Raw genomic sequence first — 9,300 nt, forward strand, 5'->3', positions numbered from 1 at the left:
TTCCTTTTTGCAAATGATTTGCATATATATGTATACACTCGAAACAATAACCAATCTGCTCCAATGTGCCTTTATTTGCTAATGTCATTGAATCTGTTGATGTTTACAAAGCAGAGGCAACATTTCCCTGATTGTGAAACGTGATTAGTGATCATACAACTGTTTCAACAGTGAACTCACATCATCGATCCTGAAATAATGGAAATACGAACTTCATTGCTTTAAAAGTAATGCAAACATTTTGATCAGTTACTCTTATGATACTTGGAAGACAAAGCCCGATATTGTTTGAGATATAAATTTCTTTGTAGTTGGAGTAAATGTATTATACTGTATTTTATTTACAATTGCATAGTGTATTATTGTTTTATGTTTATTCATCGCGATTTCTACTTTATTTTTATCTTTCTTTCGTTGCTAATAGATTTACTGATGGCTTTCATTACTGCTGAAATTTTGACGAAATTCAAAGCTTTCTCATAGTCTACAAATGCCGTTAGCTGGTTAATTGGAGGCTTTAACGTGTCTATAAATATCTTTCTTGCGTTGTCAATAGATTACATGATTGCTTTGAATAATTATTGACTGCGTTAGATGAACAGGTAATTGTAGATGGATAAGTTCAGGTAATGTTCCTCCTTTTACAGATAAGTTTTAGGTGATGTTTCTTAGACAATCTTCCTGCATTCCTATATTCCCTTGAGAATAAAGATGGTAAGTTTTGTTATAGTTAATAAGACATTTCTTCAAAATAGTATCTTTTAATGGATTAATTCTAGATAAATGAAATTTACTTATTGATAAGAATTGATTGTGTAGGTCTTTTGACACATGACCATTATTGTAGAATCTATTAAAAATATGAAATGTTTCTACATTGATGAGTAAGGCGTATAATAAATATGAACATACATATATATTGGTGTGCTACTGTCTTAAGCACACATTTGAGTATGAGTTGTTTTCAGATGTATTTAGATGGTTTATTGAACACATCTTGGTGGTTTTTTAAGTTTTATTGTATATAAACAACTGAGTTAAACATCTCCATCACTGGAGGAAGCTGTGTTGGTCCACATGACCAATTCTGGTGAAGTTTTGACAAGAACTGAACAAATTACTGATATCCCAAAAATCGTACACTTGCTTTAATTTGGATAAGTGACGGAATCGGAAGACACCTGCATCCGGTGACGTCACAAACTTTCACACGAAGAGTTAATGTGTTGACACTAAGAAAGAATGACAACTCAGCATCTTACATCCTGTACACAACTTGAGTTGACCATAGCAAATCTCACGGCCAGCTCTTCCAACCAACATGACATATTACGTCATTTGTTTTAAACATGTAATATTACTATTCTAATCATTACATATGCTCGGCCAGCTATCTCAATTTTTTTTTTTACAAAAATTTAACAACAATAATGCATACAAAAAAAGATATTACCAAAGCAAAAAGAAAAATGCATGATAAAACCAAGATCATACATATGGTACATTGCTAGCAAATGATTACATGGTACCAAAAAACAAAACAAATTCTGACTTACAAATGATTCGGTAACTTGATAAAGAATAATTGTTACCTTTGTCAGAAACAAGATACTCAACATTCAGTGCACAAATACGAATTCCTGGTACGTACACGTACCACGGTTTCGTACATATATATATATTTATATATAGGGCTGATACATTTTATTAGATGCCCATAGATTCTGTTATATATCTTATATATTTTTCTTTTTTTTTTTTTTTCTCTTTTCTTTTTTAACATTCCGGCTTATATATTTTTTATTAGATGCCGAGAGAAAAAATGATTTATATCCTTTTTTATTTTATTTATTTTTTTAAATGTTATTTTAAATGTATTTTTAACAATGCAAATGTAGAGAATTTCTTTAATTACATATTACTAGCGTACTAATCAGCTTTTCATACAAACATCAATCCGACAAATTACTCCCTTAGCGAATGAGGTGGCCACTCATACAGCTTTGAACTGGATTAAATAGGGGGTATTGTCAGGGCTATGCAACTCATTCCTTTGTAGCTGCTTGCTGTGCCGTAACCTACGCCAAACAAGGATGTTCACGGCGATAAATATCATCACCGTGAAACACAAACTAGCCAGTATTATGGGGTGAAGAATCTCTTTGTAAGTCGGCGACAGGTGGTCCTTTTCGGTAAGTTTCATTAAGTGTTTCGCCACACTTCCTTTATAGGGGAGAGGAAGTGCGGGCGTTGTAGAGGTCCACGTGAAATTCGCGAAGTAAGCACGTTCTCTGATGATTGTCCGTAGGCCAGTCACCATGGAATTCGGGGAAGTCCCGATACAGCCATCTGCTGCGACGAAGATGTGGTTGTGGGATGTGGATCCGTCAGGGCATGATATATTGAAGCCGTCCTTGTCGTATCGTATCCACGAGCCATTATTTAGTCTGCAATTGAATTCTTTATTGTCAAAGGGATAAAGCTTATCCAGACAATTTTCACTTGTATGGGAGAGAGCACCGTCTAGCACTATACCTAACTCGCATGAATCCATCAAGTTTTTACGGAATTCAAATGAGTCAGCTGTACATATTTTTCTATCCATTGCGTCTGAACAGTGAGTTAATTGATTTAAGTCTTTAATGACCGTATATGTTTCCTTGTCTGTGGAAATCAATACGTGTCCTGTCAAACTGGATATTACTGGATTTGAGTGATTCGTCATGAAAGTCGGAAATGGTGATATCCTGTAAGATTGCCAGGCATCAGAAGAATCAAAGGGAATTGTAATCCTAATCTTGTTATTATCTACGTTTACTGTAATTAGGCTGTAATAAAATTCTAACCTATGTTCGTCTAACAAAGGAACATAGCCTAGTTTATCCCTAGTGTTCTCCAGAACTAATTTTAAGTAACGTATAGGCAACAAATGGGGCGACAATACACCTTTAGTTGCTAACGTGATAGCTTCTACATAATCCTTGGATTTCTCAATGAAATGTGCAATTCTGTTATGTATGTGATCTATCTTTGAATCATAATACGTTAATGTTGCTAACAAATCCTGTACTTCCATAATTTGAACGATATTATCTGAATGTTCATTTAACAAATCCATAATTTTATTGATTGAAGCTAACTGATCCCTTAGTTCTGACATAATCAATTCATCTTTATGAGTCAAGAACTCAATTTTCTTATTTTGATTACTAATTTTAAGACGATTGGAAAGTCCTAAACCTAAACTTGCAACAGACCCAAAGATGCTTAATGCAGCATAAATGAACGGATTCCGTCTTTCTTTTTGTTCGTGTCCTACAGTCCACATCAAAAGGTCATAAGCCAAAGATCCTGTCTCTCCAGTCTTATTCTTTAAGTCATCAGATAGCATCTCTGCAATTTTTAATGTTGAGCTAAGCAAACTCTTAGTAGTCAAACGAAAATGTCTCCTATGCAACTCATCCAATGATGCAGAAAACCTTGAAATGGCGGTTCTTAAGCTAGTGACATCATTCTCTTGAAGAAAAATTGCTTGCATATGCACTTCGACAATTACGTTGGTTGATGTAATAAAAATGTCTTCTTGTCTTTCAACTATATTTCCATATTTAAAATATATATTCTTAGTCTTAGAACTCATCCCATACGAAAAAAATGTCTGAGCGAACAATATCACTCCCAACAACAAAAAATTCATCTTGGAAACCTGTAACGAGAAAAAACATATGTAATTACTCCTGTATTAAAAAGAAAACTTTTAAATTGAAATTAAAATTTTTCCTCACTTCTTTTTAATTTCTTATGTGAGACAATGGTACTATTCTCTCATCCGTGGGTTGGGCTACATTTTGAATTCTAAACCTATTGGCCGTTAATATTTCCAAAATGTTAAATGGGCCTTCAAACTTAGGTGTTAGTTTATAGTTGAGCCCTTTTCTGACATTGATTTGAATATAGATGTTATCACCCACGGTATATGTTTTAGTTGGTTTCGCTATTTTATCATGATTCCTTTTCATTATGATTTGTGATTCTTCTAAATTCTTTCGAAGGATATCATATCGACTTATACTTGCATTTATACATTCTTTTAAAGGATTTGATAGATTAGTTGTAGGCGTTAATACATGGAAAGGTGTTCTAACTGGGGTACCATACAATGCTTCATGCGGTGACATTTTAATTGATATATGATATGAATGATTCAGAGTACTCAGTGCCGCCGGTATTGCAATATCCCAGTTGGGGTCTGATCCCCCTAGTGTTACCCTCAATATATTTAATATCTTCCTATTTGCTCTTTCCACTAGCCCATTCGACTCTGGGTGATATATCATGGTATTGATCTTCTTTATTTTGAGGAATTCACACAATGAGGTAAGAAAGTGATTATTAAATTCACCACCCGAGTCTGAGATTATCATGTGTGGAATTCCATGTTTACAAATGTAACACTCGTAAAACTTCCTAACGCATTCAATCGCAGTTTTAGTTTTAAGCGCTATTAGTTCTGTATATCGAGTTAAAGCATCTATAATTACTAAGAGGTGCTTATTCCCTCTGTCTGACTCGTAAAATCCTGTTAACAAATCTAAATGTATTCTTTCAAAGGGTTGATTGGGAACAGGATAAGTTCCTAAGCTAACAGGTGTTTTCGTATGCCCTTTGTTTTCCTGACATGTGCGACAATTAGCTATGTGTCTTTTTATATCTGTAAGCATTGTATGCCAATAAAACAATGATTTGGCTTTCTGTGACATTAATGAGAACCCAGGGTGTCCATGTAATGGATTTGAATGCAACCAATTCAGGACAGTGGAAACAAGTGAGTTTGGTACTACTACCTGGTCGTTAGTTACATGTGGTGTATTGCGGGTTTTCCTTGTCACAGTCCTACACAGAATATTATCTTTGATTACATAATTCTGCTGCTTATACTTTATATATTCTTTTTCTTTATGATTGCCTTTCAAAGCATTTATAATTGTTTCTATTTTCTGATCTTTTCTTTGCTCAGTCTGTAACAATTCAGCACTCCAGCCTAAATCTTCTTGTTCAGATATTGTTTTTACAATAGGCATGGATGTTGATATATCTATTAATTCAGCTAAAGACTCCGTACAAGATGACACGGGGTTGCGTGATAATGCATCCGCAATGATATTTGCTTTCCCAGGTAAATACCCGATTCTTGCGCCAAAATCTTGAATGATTAAATGCCACCGAGTTCGTTTAGGGCTGTGATTGAAGCCTTTAAAGAACTCTGTTAGTGGTTTATGGTCAGTAAGAACCTTAACGGGATAACCGTAAATTATGAACTTAAAATGCACTAGCGAATTAACAATAGCTAGTCCTTCCTTGTCTATTACTGCATATTTACTTTCGGAAGTTCTCAATTTTCGAGAATAGAAAGCTATCGGGAAAAACTGTTTATCATATTGCTGAAGCAATACCCCTCCCACTCCTAAGTCTGAGGCGTCTGTTGCAATGAAGAATTCCTTACCGAAGTCAGGAAATTTTAAGATAGGAGAACTACACAGTTCATCTTTCAAAGTATTAAACGCCTGTTGATGTTGCTCAGACCATATGAAATCTACGCCCTTCTTCGTAAGATCAGTTAAAGGAGCGGCTATTATTGAATAGTTGCGTATAAAACGCCTGTAATATCCACTACAACCCAGAAATTGCTGTATTCCCTTGACATTAGTAGGTATGGGAAAATTACGTATAGCCGACACCTTATCATGGACTACTTTAAGACCTTGGCTTGACACCATGAAACCCAAATATACTAATTCTGTTTTGAAAAATTCACACTTACTAATCTTTACCCTTAAGTTATGTTGTCTTAATCTCTGTAGTACTAGTTCTAACTTACGTAGATGTTCTTCTAAGGTGTTGGAAAAGATTACAAGATCATCCATATAGGCATGCAATATATCCCCTAACAAGTCTCCAAACACTATGTTAATCATTCTTGTAAATGTTATAGGAGCACAACGTAAACCAAAAGGCATCCGTAAAAATTCATAATGTCCCCTGGCTGTGCTGAAGGCTGTGTATGGGATACTATCTTCTTCTAATGATATCTGGTGAAAGCCTTTAAGTAAGTCCAAACTGGTAAAATATTTATTCTGACCTAACAAAGACAAAATATCGTCAGTACATGGCACTGGGAATCGATCAGGGATCGTTTCCTCGTTTAGACGACGAAAGTCGACACAGATACGCCATGTTCGATCTTTTTTCGGTACAACTATTAAAGGAAAATTATAAGGGCTATTTGATTTTCTAATGACTCCTTCCTCTAACATTTTACCTACTTCATCATTTATTTCATTCTGGAATTTCATAGGGAGTCTGTACGAGGGTACATATATAATTTTCTGTTTGTCTTTTAACCTTATTTGATGCTCGATCACATCTGTTTTCCCTAAGGATCCATCCGTAGTGGAAAAGACATCTGTATATTTATTTAAAAGTTCAAAAATTTTTTGCTGAATTTCTTCGTCTTGAATGTCCTTACTGATTTTATTTTTAATAGATCGTAAAAGGGATTCATCCGCAACTGATTGAGAGTGATTGATTTCAGCAACGGTAAGAATACGATGTTTATAAACTTCTACATCCAAGATATGTTGATTTTTGTGAATTACTAAAGTGTTATTTAAATGATTACAGACTTCGATATTACATTGCTGATGTGAGCCTACTGTATAAATAGCTTGTGTGACAGACAATCCGTTGGTTTTCAAAGTATCGGAAAGGATTAATATTTCAGATCCCGGTAGTGTTTTCTTTATTTGCACTATTAAATTCGAAGGTATGTTTGGTTCGATATATTGCGTGCAAGATGATATTACGGGTGAACGAGAATTCTGCTGGGTCGCGTGTATTATTTCTTTATTAGTGAGACAAGTTATTGGTTCTTCAACGTACGTTACGGTTACATTTGTCGTCTCCTTATTATCCAAAACAGACTTTAAAGTATTAGAAGACTTATAGAATTTCCCTTTGATATACACGCCGTGCTTTGCAGGAGCTAAGATAATGTTTTGATTTCCCATAGATGGGTATCCTATAATTACAGCTGGATACATATTAATGTTTTTCACAACAACAAATGTATCGGCAAACGTGCGATTACCGACTCTGAACTGAATATGAGTTATGCCTATGACGTTTAATTCATTATTTCCTATACCTGAAAGTCTGATTCCTGATTTTTCAATCGGAAAGTTCGAAAACAACAAATGATGCGTCTTCAAATCCATAATATTACGTGGACTACCAGAGTCAAAAAATAACGTAAAGGATTTGTGTTCTAAATTTACAGCATATAAGGTTGGCCGTAACTCATTTTGGCTTATTATTGTATGAATTCGTTGCAAATCTACGGGAGCATGCACTGTTTTACTTAATTCGGCCGTGTGTTTCATAGGAAAATCTATTGTCTCACATTTATCTGATAAAACATTAAATTGATTATTCAATACTATTGATGTTGACATAAATGACCTTGACCCAACATCACTCTCTTCCCCTCTAGAGTTAACTATGTGGTATTTGCTTTGTTCTGCACATTCTGAAAATTAGGCTGACTTTGCGAGGTCTGGTTTGACGGCCCAGGCTCAGCGATATTTGAAGAAGTGTTTGTTTGTTTCGGACTCTGAACTGCATTGACATTTTGTTGTTTCTTCTTATTGTTAAAATGAGGATTTTTCTTTTTATTTCCATATGGAACTGACTGTGGAATTGACTGTGTATTTCTAGGATATTGTTGTGTCTTACGCGCGTAACATTGACTATAAGAATGTGATCCTGTGTTGTGAACTGAACAAAATTTCGTTCTACAGTCTGCGCTTATGTGACCTTGACGTTTGCAGTTGTAACACGTCACTCCCGCTACTGGATTATTAATTACGTTCACTGTTTGTGGTTTTGTTTCATTCTTAGCAAAAACTTGAGTTAACACGGGATCGAGATCTGGACACTTGGACATGTGCTTCTTTATCTGTTTATAGACATCCAATTCCGTACTTGCAGGCATTAACTTCTTATCAAAGCACCGCACTAAAGCTTCAGGCAACATAAGTGTCATGCAAGTTAAATACATTAATCGTAAAAAATCTTTCACGGAGATATTATCGTTAGTAACCCAAGTGGAATTACCTAAAATGTCCTGATATTCGTTAAGCCTATCAGCTATGAGAGCTGCTCTCTCAACAACATTAAGCCGATTCATAGTGGCTTGATTAAGTGTATTTCGTAACGTTAACACCACATCCAAAGCTTCTTCACCCCCATAGATCGCGCGTAACCTAACTTTGAAATCATCCCAAGTAACTGCTTCCTGAAATGAAACACCTCTTAAATACGCACTCGCATCCCCCTTAGAAAAATCTATAAAACTTTTAGCTTCTTGTAATTGTACAAAAGGATCTACGATTTGTTTGGCATTTAAATGGGCATCAACGGATGAAATCCATGACTCCACATTTTGTGGCAAGAACCCGTTGACACGGCCTTGAAAAGGAAGGATTGCTGACCTGGCATTTACAAGCGTCACAATTGGAGGAGGATTAGCCTGGCCTACACCACTAGGTCCAGGGGTAGGGCTGACAGGAGGAGCCATGACTGCTGTATTCTTTTTTTTTCTATCTCTGTGACCCCTTTCAATCCTATCAAAATATCTATATGAGTACAGACGCCCACTGCGTAAACCCATATGTATAATAAAATTCCCCCAACAATGTTACTAATCCCAATACATTTCCCCCCAAGAGTTTATGAAAGAAAAAGGAATTAGCACAAAGAAAGAAAAATTCTAAATGAGAATTCGGAGTTTCTTATAACAAAGTTTAGGAATTCACTCACCCCAGTAATATTTGACTAACGACTTGTGACAACTACACTTCACTGCACAAACTGAAATGAATACAAAATCTTTGTACTTAGCTTTATATGTAGTCGAGTCGTCTCTCTCTCTCTCTCTCTTGATGTTTTGTTAGCGATGTCTCGTTCTAGTTTCTTGTAGAATGTAGGTCTTCCTGGATATGTTTTGCAATAGTTGAATGCCAGTCCTTGGGTTTCCTAGGATGTTGATTGAAGATTCTATTTGTATACTAACATATGTTGGTGTTAGCATTTTCGTTGGACTTAGTCAAAATTGTAGATATTTGTAGATAGTTCTGAGTTCTTGAAGATCTTTATCAGGTATTACAGCTTTTATGTTGAAGTCTTGAAGATATATCTCTGGTTTTACAGCTATTTATTTTTGAAGTCTTGAAGATATTTCTC

The 9,300-nt window shown here is 35.3% G+C and overlaps 1 long non-coding RNA gene across 1 annotated transcript; it reads right to left on the minus strand.

Moving 5' to 3' along the window:
- Positions 1 to 2,156: 2,156 nt before the first annotated feature.
- On the minus strand, positions 2,157 to 8,939 carry LOC137626646 (uncharacterized). Its single transcript, XR_011041073.1, has 2 exons — positions 8,878 to 8,939; positions 2,157 to 2,447 (listed from the first exon to the last, which is right to left on the minus strand). It is a non-coding gene; the product is annotated as an uncharacterized lncRNA (long non-coding RNA).
- Positions 8,940 to 9,300: the final 361 nt, after the last annotated feature.

The sequence above is a fragment of the Palaemon carinicauda genome, chromosome 34 (genome assembly GCF_036898095.1).
Source record: "Palaemon carinicauda isolate YSFRI2023 chromosome 34, ASM3689809v2, whole genome shotgun sequence".
Classification (NCBI taxonomy): Eukaryota; Metazoa; Arthropoda; class Malacostraca; order Decapoda; family Palaemonidae; genus Palaemon; species Palaemon carinicauda.